General features: G+C 48.0%; 1 protein-coding gene across 1 annotated transcript in view; it reads left to right on the top strand.

The window, feature by feature from the left end:
• Positions 1-18408, top strand: part of LOC139048163 (mitochondrial-processing peptidase subunit alpha) — a 364881-nt gene that overhangs the window by 276601 nt on the left and 69872 nt on the right. The gene's annotated exons all lie outside the window — the stretch shown is intronic.

The following is an 18408-nucleotide window of genomic DNA, read 5'->3' as shown; positions in this document are numbered from 1 at the left end:
AACGAGATATCGGAAAGTTTCAAGTTCTTTCATCGAAGCCAACAAGAAGGAGAGTCTATGCAGGCGTTTATCGTAGAGATTCGGAGAATAGCCCATAACTGCAATTTCTCTTCGATGTTGCAGCGAATGCTGAGGGATCGCATCGTTTGCGGAGTGCGGTCGAAAAACTTGCAGAAACAACTACTAGCCAAGAAGGATTTGACGCTTGCGGAAGCCGAAGCACTTGCTCTAGGAGCAGAAAGCGCAGATCTAGGTTCGCAACAGATAAACAGTCAAGGTGACGCCGTCGATGGGCTCAACTTTCAGCGGAAAGGGGAACCCGCAATATCAAGGAAACCTAGTATGTCAGTGCAACAATGAAGCTGCTGTGGCAGACAAGGGCATCAAGCCATTGCGTGCTCGCTGCGAAGGCGCCGGTGTTACAAATGCGGGAGACAAGGTCACTTGGCGCGAGTATGCGCGCGCGAACAGTTCCCGCCCATCGAACCTTGACGATAACCGAATGTTCAGCTGAAATTGAAGACAACGGCAGCAATGCATTGCAAATATGGCCAGTAAAAAGTAATGAATGTTTGGTTCCACCCATACAGAAACTTGTCACGTGGAATGGAATTCCGCTGAAAATGATAATCGACACCGGTTCGCCTGTCTGCGTGGTTCCTAAAGCAATATACGAAGCTCATCGTCATAAGTGGCCACCGTTTTGTGAGGCTGCGCTAACCCTTTCATGTTACCTTGGAAAGCTACCAGTGCTGGGCGTTCTGCAAATGCAAGCTTCCTATCCGTCTGCGACAGTTGACTGCAATCTCGTAGTGTTGAACTGCGAAGGCCCTAGCCTTTGTGGCCGTGACTTACTGCAGAAACTCGAAATAAAAGGGGTGCCGCTTCTTCAGATCACGTCGCAGTCAACCGAAGTGAAGCTTGAGGGCCAAGGAGCAGCACCCGTGATGGAGCAGTACGCTGACCTCTTCACGGAGGGCTTGGGACTCATCAAGGGGCTACCCGCACGGCTGCATATAAAGGACGGAGCAACACCAAGGTTCTGCAAGGCAAGAAATGTTCCGTTCGCTCTGTTAGACAAGGTATCCGCCGAGTTAGACCGACTCGTGGCCGCCGGCATTATCTCGCCTGTTTCCTATGCAGAATGGGCCACCCCGGTGGTTCCCGTATTGAAAAGCGATGGGACAGTTCGCATCTGTGGAGATTTTAAAGTAACACTGAACCCAGTTTGTGAAATGGAAAGGTATCCTCTACCCGTAGTAGACGACATTTTCGCTACGCTTCGCGGGGGACAGCAGTTCAGCATCTTGGATTTACGCGATGCCTACAACCAAATTCTTCTAGACGAAGATTCGCGTAAATTAGCTGTTATAAATACACACAAGGGCCTCTTCTGCTATAATCGACTGCCATTTGGAATCGCGTCTGCACCTGCGATTTTCCAAAGAACGATTGAGTACGTTCTGCAAGGTCTTCCAGGTGTTCAAGCGTACTTACATGATGTCTTAATAGCAGATGCGAAGGATCATCCAAATACGAATCTGCTAGCAGTTCTGCAGCGTTTCAGGGAATACGGCATCAAGCTCCGGTCAGACAAGTGCCGACTAGGCGAATCGTCCGTTACGTATCTAGGACATAGAATTGATGCCGCAGGGCTGCACCCGTCAGAGAAGAACATCGAGGCAATTAAGCTGGCTCCGACTCCTCGAAACTTTACGGAGCTTCGGTCATTTTTGGGCATGCTCACTTTATATAACAAATTCTTGCCTAATCTGTCCACGCTGCTCAGCCCGTTATACCGACTTCTAGAAAAGAAATCGAAATGGTCTTGGCAAGGGCCTGAGGATGAGGCATTCCGGAAGGCTAAAGCCGTTTTGTGTTCTGCTCCGGTGCTGACTCACTTCGACTCCGCAAAAGAGCTATTTTTGAAGGTTGATGCGTCACCCTACGGCGTGGGAGCGGCTTTATTCCATCGCATTGCAGGACAGTATCAGCCCCTAGGATTCCGATCTCGGACGCTCACTGCCGCAGAAAAGAATTACTCGCAGATCGAGCGTGAGGCATTAGCTCTCGTCTACGGCGTCACGAGGTTCCGAGATTATCTGCTGGGCAGGCAATTCACACTAATAACTGACCACCAGCCATTGTTGGGTCTCCTAAGAGTGGACAGGCAAACGCCGGTTATGGCCGCTGCCCGCATTCAGCGATGGGCAATCATACTCGGGGCCTACCGATATCGATTGCGACATAAGCCTGGAAAATTCATGTGCAATGCCGATGCTCTGAGCCGCCTGCCTCGTCCGTCACAGGACGAAGCGGACCAGGAGGTTGAGGCCCAAATTGTACTGATCCTGGACCAGTGGGATCAGCCTGCCATGCCGTTAAAGGAACTCAAAGCACTCGCAGTCGCTGATGAGGTACTCTCACAGGTACGCAAGTACACACGGGAAGGTTGGCCGCGCAGTTTTGACATGGAAACGAAAGAGATGGCAGAGTTCTACAAAAAGCGGCATGAGCTGTCTGTTACTGAAGAAGTGCTCTACTAGGGTCATCACCTTGTAGTGCCGACAAATGCGCGAGGGAAGCTGCTAAAGCTACTACATGCAGCCCACCAAGGCGTGTCCGCTATGAAGGCAAAAGCCAGGTCTTTATTTTGGTGGCCCGGCTTAGACCACGACATCGAGCGCATTGCAGCGACCTGCCACAACTGCGTGCAAACGTTACCGATGCCTCAGGCGAAAGAACCAGTAAGTTGGCCCGATACGCGCGAAAGGTGGTCGCGCTTGCATATCGACTATGCGGGACCAATCAAAGGGAAAATGATTCTGGTAGTCGTCGACTCACACACAAAGTGGATTGAGGCGGTTCCTATGTCGCAGGCTAACGCTCACAGCACCATTAATGCCCTCAGGACAATATTTAGCCGTTTCGGTATACCGCGAACGGTCGTGTCAGACAACGGGACGCCATTCACAGCATGGGCGTTCGAGCAGTTTATGAAGCGAAATGGAATAGTACATATTCGGGCACCCCCTTATCACCGCCAGAGTAATGGCCTAGCCGAGCGAGCCGTGCGCACCGTCAAAGAAGGCTTGAAGAAGATAGGAGCCAGTTGCATCATAACGTCGTTGGCCCGGCTGTTGTGCAATTATCAAAACGCACCACACCAAGGAGGCCCTTCTCCTTCAGAGATGCTATTAGGTTACCGGTTGCGCACAAGACTGGACATGTCTTTTCCTCCCAGAGCCTGCCCTGCTAAAGCTGTGAATGACTCAAGCTGGAACTTTGCACCGGGAGACTATGTGTACGTGCGAAATTACGGCGTCGGCGATAAGTGGGCCTCAGGCACTGTGGAAGCTACTTCTGGCGCTCGCCTCCTGGATGTTAAGACTGCGGACGGGTTTGTCCGCCGCCACTTGGATCAAGTTCGTAAGCGGACCACAGATGAGACCAGTGGCGTAGCAACAGGGGGGGCCGGGAGGCCGTGGGCCCCGGGTGCAAGGGGCCAGCGGGAGGGGGGGGGGTGTCATACGCCTGAAGACACCCCTTTTTCCGCCGGCTTGACTGGGCGCAAATGGCAAAGAATGCTCCGGTATCCAGTAGCCCGAGCTCATGTACCCGATGCGTTGCGCCGCAGAATTGTCGGCTGCAGCTCTATCAACACCCCATAAAATAATTGCACGAATGTGCGGGCAAAAAAAAAAATTAATTCCCAAAATGGTCGCTAAACTATTCGCCTTAGCGGAATTTTTCATGTGGGGTGTGCCGTGCGTTCATGCTGGGAGCAGGAGTCGCTAAACAAACGCTCTTGGGTCCCTCTTCCGTTCAGAACGCGCAGCGAAGACGAACAAAGACAGCACCAAGAGGGCGTTCAACGAGTGCGCCCGGCGCTCTCGTTTACAGCGAAGCGTTCGTTGAGAGCGACGTTGCATAAGTGCGGCCGTCAAAAGTCGCGAATGGGATTCTCTGGATCGTCTTCAGATTGGGTGCGGCCGAAGAGTTTGGCGGCGTATGACTCGACAGGCTGTATATAGTCGCGGGCGCCGCGATGTTCAGCTCGCTTTTACTTTCCCTCTCCCGCTCGCTCCGAGAAGCCGCTGCGAAACCTGCCGTTATGTTTCACGCTTTCCTTCTTACCCTCGAAAGTTTCAGAAAACTGTTGTTATTGTGTGACTTCATGTCATAAGTAGTGTCTGTGTCAGCTGCACATAATTGAAAAAAAAAAACGTTAATTTTGTATGGATATTTCCAGATATTCTACGAAGTTATGTGACTGTGATTACTAGGAACTCGGTAGCGTGAAAAATATGGCAGGTAAGTAATAACCATATCCTTAATAATCCCCTAATTAGTACTTATAGAGGAAGCACTTCAATCCCAGAATTGAGGATTCAAATTCATATTATTAACTCAACAAAAACTTCTTAAACAAAATCGTTTTGGGTGCTACAACCTACAGTACTTTGGCACTGCGGGCGGCGCCCAGTATGGCAGTAGCGAAAGAAATATGAAATAGTGGACCAGTGAGGTTGATCCCGCAACCCTCTCCATTGCGAGTGCAGACCAACAGGTTTCGCTGGCACGGGCTTCATCGAGGTTCTTTTCTTTTTATGGTGACGCCAAGAGTCGACACGAAGCGTGCTCTATTCTGTTCCCAATCTTTTGGTGGTACCGCAGCTAGGATAATCACGTTCGTCCGTATAGCAGCAAATAAAAACAAGGCTTTATTGATCAGAATAAAGAGAAGTCGCAATTGTCATAACATTGGCGCCCGGCAGCAGGGAGGCAGGTGGCGTTTTCCGTTATCCTAATATGGTGGGGAGATCAGCGTCACTGAAACACAAGTTAATTTTTGTTTTCGTTCAGGGCTGCCCACAGCTAAAATACTGCGGGCCATAGTACCTACGACGATTTTTGTGAAGTTGTTGTTAGGCAAGATATGAATGCCGGCCTTCAATTTTGCAAATGCAATGTCGCCGCTAAAATTGGTAATTAAAGCTTTAATTTTTTTTTACTTGTGACGTGAGCCGTATTTGCCACGAAGCCGCATTTGTTTTGGTTGCCAAGCCTTACAGTCTGACAGAAGATGTGCACATGCGCTTATCACAAGTTATCACTGCAGCACACTGTGCTATTTGGCGCAGAAAAAAACAGCGTGTATTGGCCTCGAGTTCCACCACTGGAAAAGCTGGCGCCACTGTCGACGTGACGTGTTATTAGGGATCACGTACGTGGACATAGCGGCCGCGTCGGCTGCTTCGGGAGCGCCGAAACGAGCTGAAAAGGAAAGTATAAGTTCCCTCGTACGCTGCGGTCCTCATTTATTGGCGGGATTTTCCCGCTTCGAGTGTCTCCTTTACAACGATTGAAAGCACTAGAATAGGTAGTGGCTACCTTTGAAGGTGCTACTACCTTCAAAGGTAGCCACTACTGCTCGGTGCCGCAGTGCCGGAGGTATGCAACGGAGCCCGGTGTCAGCCTTATTCATACGTAGCCGCAGTACAAAAAGCTGCGTGAAGCTTCGCTCGCGTAACATAAACTGGCAAACAGTCATCGTCTACAACATGGGTATGCAGCAAGCACAGACGCGAAGAAGATTTCTGCTTCGGCGCCGGGTCTGCAATGTTCGAATAACGAGCACTGAGATGCTCGCCCGAGTCCGCTGCACGACTAATGTCATGACGGTTTGGTCTATGAAGTTGTAGATGCTATAGATACTGGCAACTTCACTGGAGTGGAAAGGGAGCGGTAAGAAGCACATAAAAAAAGCATGGCATATGGTCATGTTTGTGCTATGAATTAATGCACTGGATTACGAAAAAAAGCAGCGGCAAATCGCACGCTGAGAACACCGATAAACATATAGTGCGACGCAACTTGGGAAATAATATTGAAACGTCCAAGAATTTAGAAGAAAAAAAAGATTGAATCGTCGCGACGTCCGGCACATCAGTCCCCGTAGGCGTCGAAGTCTCTACAGTGAAATTATTTTTGAACAGCTCTGATAGCGCCCACGCAACATTGGTTGCTTGTATACTGTCAAATGCTCATATTCTGCAGCTTAAAGCTCATGGCACGGTGCGAAAACGCGCACGCGGCGAAAGCGAAACAGTGCGCGGACAAGCATGCAGACACGCAGTCGGTCGCTGCACTGAGGCTTCATTGTATTACGCTCCATCTAGATATACAAACACTATAAGAACATATTTCACATAGTTTTGGTCTCGGCGTTTGCGTACCTTTCACGCAAGAAGCCAGGTCGGGAGACTAAATCGCGGCGACCGCGCACAGTGGCGTTCACTGTACGTATTCGGTAAAGAGATAGCGTCTGTAAACGATTCTGTGCTTTCAGTTTGCCCGAAATTATTATTTAGGCTGTAAAAAACTTCTCTCGTTTTGAAAGTACTTACAGAAATTTTTGGGAGAGCACCCGGGTGGTGTTTTCAGTGAGCGCTGACAGCAAAACCTATGAGGAGCGCACCGCGTGATCCCTCATACTACGCCAGCGAGGCGCTTCCGATAGATGGCGACTCCGTAACTCCTGGCCGCCAATACCTGCTGCATTCGTGACCTCTGGGAAAGAAAGCGAAGGAGAGGAGACCTGGGGGACGTGCGTGGTGTCCAAGGCAGCTGTACTGGTGCTGAAACCCGGAAATTGTCGATATCCTCGCCTTCCTCGACTACACCCGAGGGGGGGGGGGGGGGGGGAGGGTGACAGAAGACCTATGGGCCCCGGGTGCCAGACGAACTAGCTACGCCACTGGATGAGACCCCAGCAGCCGTCGACCTGTCCAGGCTTCCTACAACGGGTTCCCCGGTATTAAAGGAACCAAGGACCTCTGAAACACCTGAGAATACCAGAAGCGCAACCTCAGGAGCTACGTCGCTCCACACGATCAAAGAAACCTGTCGTGCATTTTGGTTACTAAGGGTGAAGAAATGCAGTAACCCATGAACATGCCAAGCAAGCTATTTCCTTCAGTGCGCATGTGCGCACTCTTTCAGTCACACCTTCCCTCTCCCCTTATCTTTATATTTCCGAGCGTGAATAAACCCGGCGTTCTTCGGCTGGAACGACTGTCTCGTTCACTACGGGAGGGGCATTGCCTCCACCCGTCAACCATCGCAACACAATTCAGAATGTATTGTTGATGGTAACCCACAAGTCCCAAAAATGAACGAAGGTCTGTTTTCGTGCGCGGCTGAGAAAATTCTCCAATCGTAGCTATTTTCAGTTCGGCCGGCCGTCTTGTGCCCTGGTCGACAACATGGCCCAGATAAGTTACCTGCAAACAGCCAAACCTACACTTTTCCGCCTTCATCGTTAAGCCAGCTTCCATCAACCGGAAGAACACCTGTTTGAGGTGCAATATCAGCTGTTCCCAGCTGTCCGAAAAAATTGCTACATCATCAAGATATGGCAAGGCGAACTCCTGAAAGTCTTTTAGGCCCTTCAGCCCGAAGCTGAGTGCGAGAGGGCGAAAAGTGCCTACAGGTGAGATGAAGGCGGCATAGCGGCTGGCACTCTCTGAAAGGGGAAGTTGCCAATATCCCCGCACGAGATCTATAGTTGAAATGTATTTAGCAGCGCTAACACTTTCAATGCGTTCCTCAATATTGGGTATCGGGTACAGCTGATCCCTATAGTGATGGCATTTACCTTCCTGTAGTCAACACACGGAACGCGGTCCATGGGTTTCTCCCAGTATTAGTGGTGACGTGTAGTCACTCCCAGCAGGCTCAATAACTCCCAACTCTAGCATCCGCTGCATCTCTGCCTCCATAATTTCTCTCTGTCGTGGAGACACCCTGTAAGGCTTACAGGTAAGGCTTACATCTTATGGGTTCGGTTGATGTCAGCTCTATTTCATGCGTTATTAGATCGGTTCTACCTGGCCGATCACTGAATCTGCCCAGATATTTCCCTAACACCCCTTTAGCTCATCTAGCTGCTCGGCTCTAAGAGCGTGCGAGCTTACGAATGTTTTACTACTTCTAGACTAATTTCAGAGTTGGAGGTCGCCTTATACTCATTAAACTTGATACTAGTGTCATTCTGCTCTCGGAGTCTATGTGGTCGGGGCCCTCAGTCCAGGGCCCGTTGGCTTTTGCTGCCAGCACGTGGTAGTGACGATAAAGAACACAGTAGCAGTGCTGTGAAAGACAAAACTAGCTTTTATTGGGCGAACCTGTGCCCACAAAACAGGCTACACTTAAAGCGCAACGATAGCGGCGAACACAGTCGGCGATCGTCGAAAATCCGATCAGCGGGTCAAGCGCGTCGGCTTTTATAGAGCAGTCGTCGAATGTTCCAGACTAATCGTTCGGACCCGCGTGCCTTCCACAAAGTTCTACACCATTCGCGTCAGGCGATGAAATCAGACAACATAACGTTCGGCGACAACAGACAGCGGATAGACGCATCGACAACGTTCCAGAAACTTCGGATACATACGGGCGCGTCCCACGCTGTGCGATTACATTTGTTAGGCTGCGAAACGTGGTTGCCCGATAAAGATAAGTATACGTGTCAATATTTAAAACAGCGCCAAAAACACGGACAAGGGAGGACACAGGACGAGCGCTCGTCGTTTGTGCTCCCTTGTCCGTGTTTTCTGGAGCTGAATTAAATATGAATGAGCCATGATGGTCAACGTGGTGTCCAAGAAAGTCAAGATAAGGCACGCCAAACGTACACTTTTTTTTTATGATGAGGCCATACTCGGCAAAGCGTTGGAAAAACTGTCGAAGGTGTGAGAGGTGGCCGTCTGCATCGCGGCTGCAGAAGAGGAAGAGGTCGTCGATGTACTCAAAACAGAACTGAAGACCTCGACTAGCTATGTCCACAAGACGCTGGAAAGTTTGAGTGACATTGCACGGACCAAAAGGCATCCGCAGGTAATCAAAGAAGCCAAAAATCGGTATGACGGTTGTCTTGGGCATGTACAAGGGTTCGACAGGTAATCTGACGATACACCTTGACGAAGTCTATCTTTGAAAAGATGGTTGCTCCATGTAGTGGTGCTTTAAAATCCGCGATGTTAGGCAGCTGGGGTACAGCGATCAGGAATAGTAGCGTGGTTCAAGGTGCGGTAGTTACCGCAGGGCCGCTAGTCACTGGGGTCTTCTTGGACATGCATGTGCAGAGATGCCCAAGGACTTGATGATAGTCGCACAATGCCAAGCTCGAGCATATAATCAAATTCGGCTCTGGCAATTGCGAAGTGCAACCGCAATCTTTGATGAGTGCAGGTAGGTCTATACCACCTGCAACTGCCTTTAAACAGCCTCCGCTATTTCGAAATGTAACCATTTTAAACAAGTCTAATGACAGACTAGGGAGATAAATTATTGAGGCTGGCCAGATATACGCATCTTCCAAGTGTGTCAGTGGCCCGTCAGTAGCCTTGACGGATAAAGAAATTCGGTGTCTCCTTGGGCGTTAGCATTTTTTACAATTTTTTGCATGCAATTATGCATGAGCTTTGTATCAGCCTTTTGACTGCACATGTACAGCCCTGCGCTCCCCGGAAAACCTTTCATTAAACTTCAGTTGTAAGTGAGCATCTGTCCTCCTGTCCACTCCGTTTATTCCCGCCCGTATTTCCGCCCAACCACGCTACATGATGCACCAACTGGCCCACATGTCTACGCTTCTGGTCATCACCAGAGTTCTGTTACCTACATCATTGGAGGTTTCTCTTGTGTTGCCTGTACCTTTTCACTTAACATTTTGGGCGGTAACAAGTGACACGCGCGTGGTAGAAGTGAAATGCCATGCTAAAGCGCTGCTGCCACACACCGAAGTGACGTCACAGTCGTGACCATGCGATTGTGACGTTAAACAAGTATGCCGTGTTCTGGTTTTGCCCACGCTGCTGAAGCTGCTTCAGCTTTTCAGCTTAGGGTCATTCCATGCCAAACGTCCCGACCCCAAAAGTGACCATCGCTGAAGTTCCTGAAAAAATTTGGGCTAGATGACTTTTGTGTGAATAAGGTTTCGCCAAAGTATTTTCGTCAAAAAAAATTTGTGATCACGTGATCGCTCTTTGAAATTTCCGGGAAGAAGCAAAAGTTGGTTGGAGGAGGTAATATTTTGTTATTCAAGTCTGAAAGTAGGTACTATAGTAAACTTTATTCTAGAACATTGTACTGGCATCCTTCTTTCATATTACGTTATAATTGAATGAATTTTAGAATTTTCCGAATTTATTTGGCTCAGTAAAAAAGCAAAAAAAGTTGCGTTTTCAGAAATTTCTTGCATAAACTGCGTTGACTTTTCAGCTGCAATAATTTTTCTGACTTTTTGCCTTTTGCTATATTATATGTTAAAAATAATTTTTAATTATTAAGAAATATATTTATTGAGAAAAATACTTCCGAAGTTGGAAAAAAATGACTTTTTGGCGAGATTCAGGCCACATGTAAGCATTAAGGCCCTCCAGTTAAAAATATGTCAGATAAATCAAAAATTGGAGGACGCTTAAGCTTCGCCTTCAAGAGTGGAACGCGACAGCGTTCCTGTCGAGCCGCCAAGGGGTGTAAGACAATGGGCTACAGGGCAGCCATCACTTACGAGGCGCCCCGCATCGGACGCGGTGAGCGTCGAGCCATAAGGTCGAGCAACGCGGCGTTCGGCGCAGCAACGAAACGTGCGCCTGAGCAAGCGGAACGAACCAAAGAACTCGGTATCTCGGAGGGGGAAATGATGCACGCCAGCCAAACGTCGTGATCGGTACGGGCAGAGAGATAGACAGATAGTAACCTAAAGAAAGGAAGGACGCTTGATTCTGCAGAGGAAGCGAGGCGAAGCGTTGTCAGGGGAGAGAGAGTCCGGGCCGCGACCCGCCTCGCACCGGTCCTCGCACAGCTCCGATGGATGGATGGATGGATGGATGGATGGATGGATGGATGGATGGATGGATGGATGGATGGATGGATGGATGGATGGATGGATGGATGGATGGATGGATGGATGGATGGATGGATGGATGGATGGATGGATGGATGGATGGATGGATGGATGGATGGATGGATGGATGGATGGATGGATGGATGGATGGATGGATGGATGGATGGATGGATGGATGGATGGATGGATGGATGGATGGATGGATGGATGGATGGATGGATGGATGGATGGATGGATGGATGGATGGATGGATGGATGGATGGATGGATGGATGGATGGATGGATGGATGGATGGATGGATGGATGGATGGATGGATGGATGGATGGATGGATGGATGGATGGATGGATGGATGGATGGATGGATGGATGGATGGATGGATGGATGGATGGATGGATGGATGGATGGATGGATGGATGGATGGATGGATGGATGGATGGATGGATGGATGGATGGATGGATGGATGGATGGATGGATGGATGGATGGATGGATGGATGGATGGATGGATGGATGGATGGATGGATGGATGGATGGATGGATGGATGGATGGATGGATGGATGGATGGATGGATGGATGGATGGATGGATGGATGGATGGATGGATGGATGGATGGATGGATGGATGGATGGATGGATGGATGGATGGATGGATGGATGGATGGATGGATGGATGGATGGATGGATGGATGGATGGATGGATGGATGGATGGATGGATGGATGGATGGATGGATGGATGGATGGATGGATGGATGGATGGATGGATGGATGGATGGATGGATGGATGGATGGATGGATGGATGGATGGATGGATGGATGGATGGATGGATGGATGGATGGATGGATGGATGGATGGATGGATGGATGGATGGATGGATGGATGGATGGATGGATGGATGGATGGATGGATGGATGGATGGATGGATGTTATGAGCGTCCCCTTTGGAACGGGGTGGTGGCTTGCGCCACCAAGCTCTTGCTACTATACTGCCTAATATTCTACCTAGGTTAAACAATGAAAAAAAGACACATAAAAACACTATAAACTATCATGCCCAAATTTTCTGATCCCCTATTGCGAACTGTGCTTTTGTACGTCTCCGTCTTTTGTCGTTTCCCTACTTTTCTTCCACCAATCTTCCAGTCGCCTCTTACTAATGTCTATTCCGGACATGTTTGCTTTACCACAGCTCCCTCTGAACCCAAGGGCTTCAAGGAAGCCAGTGGTGCCTAAATCGACCGCTGGGTAGACGTCTTCACATTCTAATAAAACATGCTCCGTAGTTTCCCTAGCTTTACCACAGCAAGCACATGCTTCTTCTTCCTTCTTATATTTCGCTTTATAGGTGCGTGTTCTAAGGCATCCTGATCTCGCTTCGAAAAGTAATGAGCTTCCCTTTGAGTTATCATAAATGGTTTCTTTTCTGATTTCGTTTTTTCCTCTTAAGTAGTTACTCATGGCAGGTTTATTTTCCATTGCCGCCACCCATGAGATTAGTTCAGCTTCTCTGACTTTCCGCTTGACCTTTGTTGTTGTGTTGTCCACCCTACAGGCCGCATACTTGCTGGTAAGCTTCCTAGTTCTTTTCCTCCACTGTGAATCAATGTTTTTCCTGTACAGATACCCGAACACTCTCCCAGCCCATTTACTTTCTTCCATATTCCTCAGCCGTTCTTCATACTCAATTTTACTGCGAGCTTCCCTCACTTCAAAACTAGTCCAGCCCATATCACCCTGCACAGCTTCATTTGTAGTCTTCCCGTGAGCGCCCAATGCGAGGCGACCCACTGACCTTTGGTTCCCGTCGAGTCCTGATTGTACCGCTAATTTCTAGCAAACAACCGCATTTCCAAAAGTAAGTCCTGGAACCATTACACCTTTCCACATACCTCGGAGGACCTCCTATCTATTGTATCCCCATAGCGCTCTGTGCTTCATTATGGCTGCATTTCTCTTCCCCTTCACTGTTATTGTTTTTTCCGGTGTTCCCATATATTTATTGCCTTCGTTTATCCATATACCAATGTATTTATATTCTGTTACCCGAGGTATTTCCTGGCCCTGTATCTCCACTGTCTGTTTACTGTTTTCATTGAATACCATAACACCTGATTTTCTAACACAAAATTTCAAACCTAAATTGTTGCCTTCCTGCCCACAGATATTAGCCAGACGTTGCAAATCACTTTGCTTGTTAGCTAGCAAGACGGTGTCGTCCGCATAAAATAAAACTGGGAGCTGCTGCTCTATTACTGTACCCGCCTGTTTATATGAGAGATTAAACCCGATATTACTTCCTTCTAGCGCCCTCTCCATCCTCACCATGTACATCATAAACATAAGCGGGGATAAAGGGCACCCCTGCCTCAGTCCCTTGTTGATATGAACTTTCTCCTCGCTCCTCATCCCTTCCCATTCAACGCAAACGGTATTTTCTAGGTAAATCTCTCTCTAAAGCTGTATACAATCGTCACCTAAGCCTTCCCCTTCCGGGATATCCCACAAAATGTTGCGGTCCACGTTGTCGTAGTCTCCTGTAATGTCTAAAAAGGCCACATACAACGATCTGCTTTCTGCTTTTGATATTTCAATACACTGAGTAAGAACAAACAAGTTGTCATCCAAACGCCTACCTATATTCTGAAGCCATCCCGAAGCTCTCTCAAAATGCCATTATTCTCTGTCCATGTTTGAAGCTTTAATTTGATTGCCTGCATTGCTAGCCTGTATATTACCGATCTAATGGTCAACGGTCTATACGAGTGAATTCTGTCTTTCTCCCCCTTTCCTTTATAAATCAAAGTCATTCTACTTTGTCGCCAACTGTCTGGTATTCGTATATCTTTTAAAGTTCTTTCCACTGCTTTCACCAGAGCTTCCTTACTTTTTGGTCCTAGTTGATTTATCAGCCTAATGGGAACCTCGTCTAGCCCTGTGGCTGTACGCTTAGCAATTTTCTCTTCCGCTTTCTTCTAGTGTAAATTTGTTAGCTCCAGCTGCTTTTCTCCTTGGGTGACTTTCATGCTCTCTTTTTCAACAAGTATAACCTCGTCATTGCCTTGGAAAGATTCGGCTGTTGCTTTTCGGATGTAATATATTGCCGCTTCTCCTTCGAGTCTGTTTTCATCTTCGTCTAGGATATGTTGTTGTGTTGTTGTTGACTTCCTGCCTAATAATTTTATGTGGTTCCAAAATATTCTAGGTGCGGCCTTCTGTTTCTCACGTATTTCTGACAACCAACGTTCACTTTCACCTTTTAATTTTGCTTGCACCAGTATATTGAACCATAGACTTTTTCTCCCGGTATATTTCCCATTTACTAGTAGTTATTTCATCCTGTGGCAACTGCGCCTTCTTTGCCTGCCTGTGCTCTCGAGATGCTTTCTGTCGTTCGGCGATCGCTTCTCGTATCTCCTTGTTCCATCAGCTTTTCGGTTTCTTTTTTCCTTTCCAACGAACATGTTAGTTCTCTTTCCGTATTTCTGTCTTTATTACACTTATAAGCTCACCATATTCCCACTCTTTACTTGGCCATTTGCCAAGTTCTTCCTCAACTCTAGTGACTGTATTTGCTATTTGTTCAGCGTTCAAATTTGGACTGGCCATTTTGCTCTCCTTGCTCTCTTTCCCAACTACATATCCCATTTTCAATATGATGCGCTTATGGTCACTCCCTTAGCTGTTAAACCCTTCCTCATCGATGACCATTTCTCTCAACTTATCATGAATTCCTTCTGTCATCAGGCAGTAATCAATGGTCGATTGCCGGTTTCCCACTTCCCACGTGATCTGTCCTTCACACTTAGGCCCTGTATTCACGATCACGAAGTTATTTTGCTCACAAAGGTCCAGCATTGACTTCCCGTTATTGTCGGTATAGCCATCTAAATCCTGTATGTGGGCATTCATGTCACCTAATAGGACAATTTCAGCACCACTCCCGAAACCCTTAATATCAGCGCTTATACATTCCACTAACTCTTTATTCTTCTCTGTGCAATTTTTTCCGGTCCACAAATACGTAACGGCCAGCCAAGTTTCTTTCCCACTCATTGTACCTGATAACCAAAGATGCTCTTGACATTGTGAATTCACTCTTTTCCATTTGGCTCCCTGATGGATGAGCGTTCCGACTCCCCCTCCCTTTCTTTCCGACTTAGTTCTGTTGCACCCTTCCAAAACATAATTGTCAATAACTGGTGGCTCTTCTGAGTCTCTAAGGTGCGTTTCTGTGACCGCATGCACCCCTATTTGTTCTCTGTGTAACTGCTCCTCAATCTCTGCCCACTTTTCCTTTTTTCTGCCGCCCTGCATGTTTATGTAACCTATTGCATGGCGAGCTCTTTTTCTTGTTTTACTCCTTTTTCTATTATCGACGGCGATGCTCTTCTGATGTTTCCCTAGGGGACCTTCTTCATTACTATCTACTCTGACCTCCTGAGCGCCCTCGGGCCCCCTGAAAAAGCAACAGCGCGACCACCAAGTCGCCAGCCCACTTCTCGTGTTAACCTGTAATTGAAGTGGATCCCGTCTCGTTTAAAACCACCGCAACTTCTCACTTCCCTGTTTACTTCCACAACCTCGAAGCCTTTCTCTCGGCTCATTTTCCATATTGCCTCATTAGCAGCCACTACGGCTCTTTGTACGTGACTGTCACGCACAGGCACCTCCGGCACCGTGCACACGACGATCTGCACCTGAGGGGATAGCTTACGCGAGTCGTCCACCCCCTTCGCCAAGCACTGGGCTAGTCCCGGCTAGAGTCAAGTCCCGGCCCTTTCCTCGCGCCATCTGTCGGGGCAGCGCCGTACATGGAGAGGAGGGGGTCTTTTGTGTTTGCCGCAAGATGGCTCTGCGTGTGCGGAAAGCGCAGAAGAAATGCAGCGGAAACGCACTTCGCTACTCGTGTAATTGCGACTTCTGTAAGTTACATGTTCATAATTACCGATATACACCGCAGTGTAACTTTTCACTGCTAGTTTCGAAGGCAACACCGCGTTCACTACAGGCGCATTTGTACCGCTTGGAAGCATCGAACTCGTGGCTGAGTGGTAGCGTCTCCGTCTCACACTCCTCGCACTCCGGAGGGCATGTGTGCAGCGGTGGCGTAGAGGTAGAACACCCGCATCGCGTGCAAGAGGTCCGTGGTTCGAATCCCGGTGCCGGCAATTTTCCACCAGAATAAAAAAAAAATCCGCGTGTTGATAAAATTGCATAAACAGGCCTGGAGTGTGGCCTGATCCCGGTGACCAGGACCGGTAACGCACTCCCTCACCAGAGCAGGATTGGCCACCCTGGTGCAGTACTTGGCCACAACCTCCTATATGAACAACACAATCAAACCCCGGCCCTCAGTCCCCAGCAGCTGTGAAGCAACTGACCACGGCGGCGGTCAGACCTGCCACGCAGCAGAGGGTGCTAAGAATCACTGGCTCCGGACAGGCCGCCATTGGAATATGAACCTGGCAACGTTTAACGCTAGAACGTTATCTAGTGAGGCGAGTCTAGCAGTGTTATTGGAGGAATTAGAGGGCAGTAAATGGGATATCATAGGGCTTAGTGAAGCTAGGAGGCCAAAAGAAGCATATACAGTGCTAAAAAGCGGGCACGTCCTGTGCTACCGGGGCTTAACAGAGAGAAGAGAACTAGGCGTCGGATTCCTAATTAATAAGAATATAGCTGGTAACATACAGGAATTCTATAGCATTAACGAGAGGGTGGCAGGTCTTGTTGTGAAACTTAATAAGAGGTACAAAATGAAGATTGTACAGGCGTATGCCCCTACATCCAGTCATGATGACCACGAAGTCGAAAGCTTCTATGAAGACGTGGAATCGGCGATGGGTAGAGTGAAAACTAAATACACTATACTAATGGGCGACTTTAATGCCAAGGTGGGCAAGAAGCAGGCTGGAGACAAGGCCGTGGGGGAATATGGCATAGGCACTAGGAATATCAGGGGAGAGTTATTAGTAGAGTTTGCGGAACAGAATAATATGAGGATAATGAATACCTTCTTCCGCAAGCGGGATAGCCGAAAGTGGACGTGGAGGAGCCCGAACGGCGAGACTAGAAATGAAATAGACCTCATACTCTGCGCTTACCCTGGCATCATACAAGATGTGGACGTGCTCGGCAAGGTGCGCTGCAGTGACCACAGGATGGTAAGAACTCGAATTAGATTAGACTTGAGGAAGGAACGGAAGAAACTGGTACATAAGAAGCCGATCAATGAGTTAGCGATAAGAGGGAAAATAGAGGAATTCCAGATCAAGCTAGAGAACAGATATTCAGCTTTACCTCAGGAAGAGGACCTTAGTGTTGAAGCAATGAACGACAATCTTGTGGGCATCATTAAGGAGTGTGCAATGGAAGTTGGTGGTAACTCCGCTAGGCAGGATACCAGTAAACTGTCGCAGGAGACAAAAGATCTGATCAAGAAACGCCAATGTATGAAAGCCTCTAACCCTACAGCTAGAATAGAACTGGCAGAACTTTCGAAGTTAATCAACAAGCGTAAGACAGCTGACATAAGGAAGTATAATATGGATAGAATTGAACATGCTCTCAGGAACGGAGGAAGCCTAAAAACAGTGAAGAAGAAACTGGGAATTGGCAAGAATCAGATGTATGCGTCAAGAGACAAAGCCGGCAATATCATTACTAATATGGATGAGATAGTTCAAGTGGCTGAGGAGTTCTATAGAGATTTATACAGTACCAGTGGCACCCACGACGATAATGGAAGAGAAATTAGTCTAGACGAATTCGAAATCCCACAGGTAACGCCGGAAGAAGTAAAGAAAGCATTGGGAGATATGCAAAGGGGGAAGGCAGCTGGGGAGGATCAGGTAACAGCAGATTTGTTGAAGGATGGTGGGCAGATTGTTCTACAGAAATTGGCCACCCTGTATACGCAATGCCTCATAACGTCGAGCGTACCGGAATCTTGGAAAAACGCTAACATAATCCTAATCCATAAGAAAGGGGACGCCAAAGACTTGAAAAATTATAGACCGATAAGCTTGCTGTCTGTTGCCTACAAAGTATTTACTAAGGTAATCGCAAATGGAATCAAGAACACCTTAGACTTCTGTCAACCAAAGGACCAGGCAGGATTCCGTAAAGGCTACTCAACAATAGACCATATTCACACTATCAATCAGGTTATAGAGAAAGGTGCGGAATATAACCAACCCTTATATATAGCTTTCATTGATTACGAGAAAGCATTTGATTCTGTCGAAACCTCAGCAGTCATGCAGGCATTACGGAATCAGGGTGTAGACGAGCCGTATGTAAAAATACTGAAAGATATCTATAGCGGCTCCACAGCCACCATAGTCCTCCATAAAGAAAGCAACAAAATCCCAATAAAGAAAGGCGTCAGGCAGGGAGATACGATCTCTCCAATGCTATTCACAGCTTTTTTACAGGAGGTATTCGGAGACCTGGATTGGGAAGAAATGGGGATAAAAGTTAATGGAGAATACCTT

Source organism: Dermacentor albipictus, chromosome 7, assembly GCF_038994185.2.
Source record: "Dermacentor albipictus isolate Rhodes 1998 colony chromosome 7, USDA_Dalb.pri_finalv2, whole genome shotgun sequence".
Lineage (NCBI taxonomy): Eukaryota > Metazoa > Arthropoda > Arachnida > Ixodida > Ixodidae > Dermacentor > Dermacentor albipictus.
Note: the sequence above shows the minus strand (reverse complement) of the source record. Positions and strands in the feature narration are given on the sequence as shown.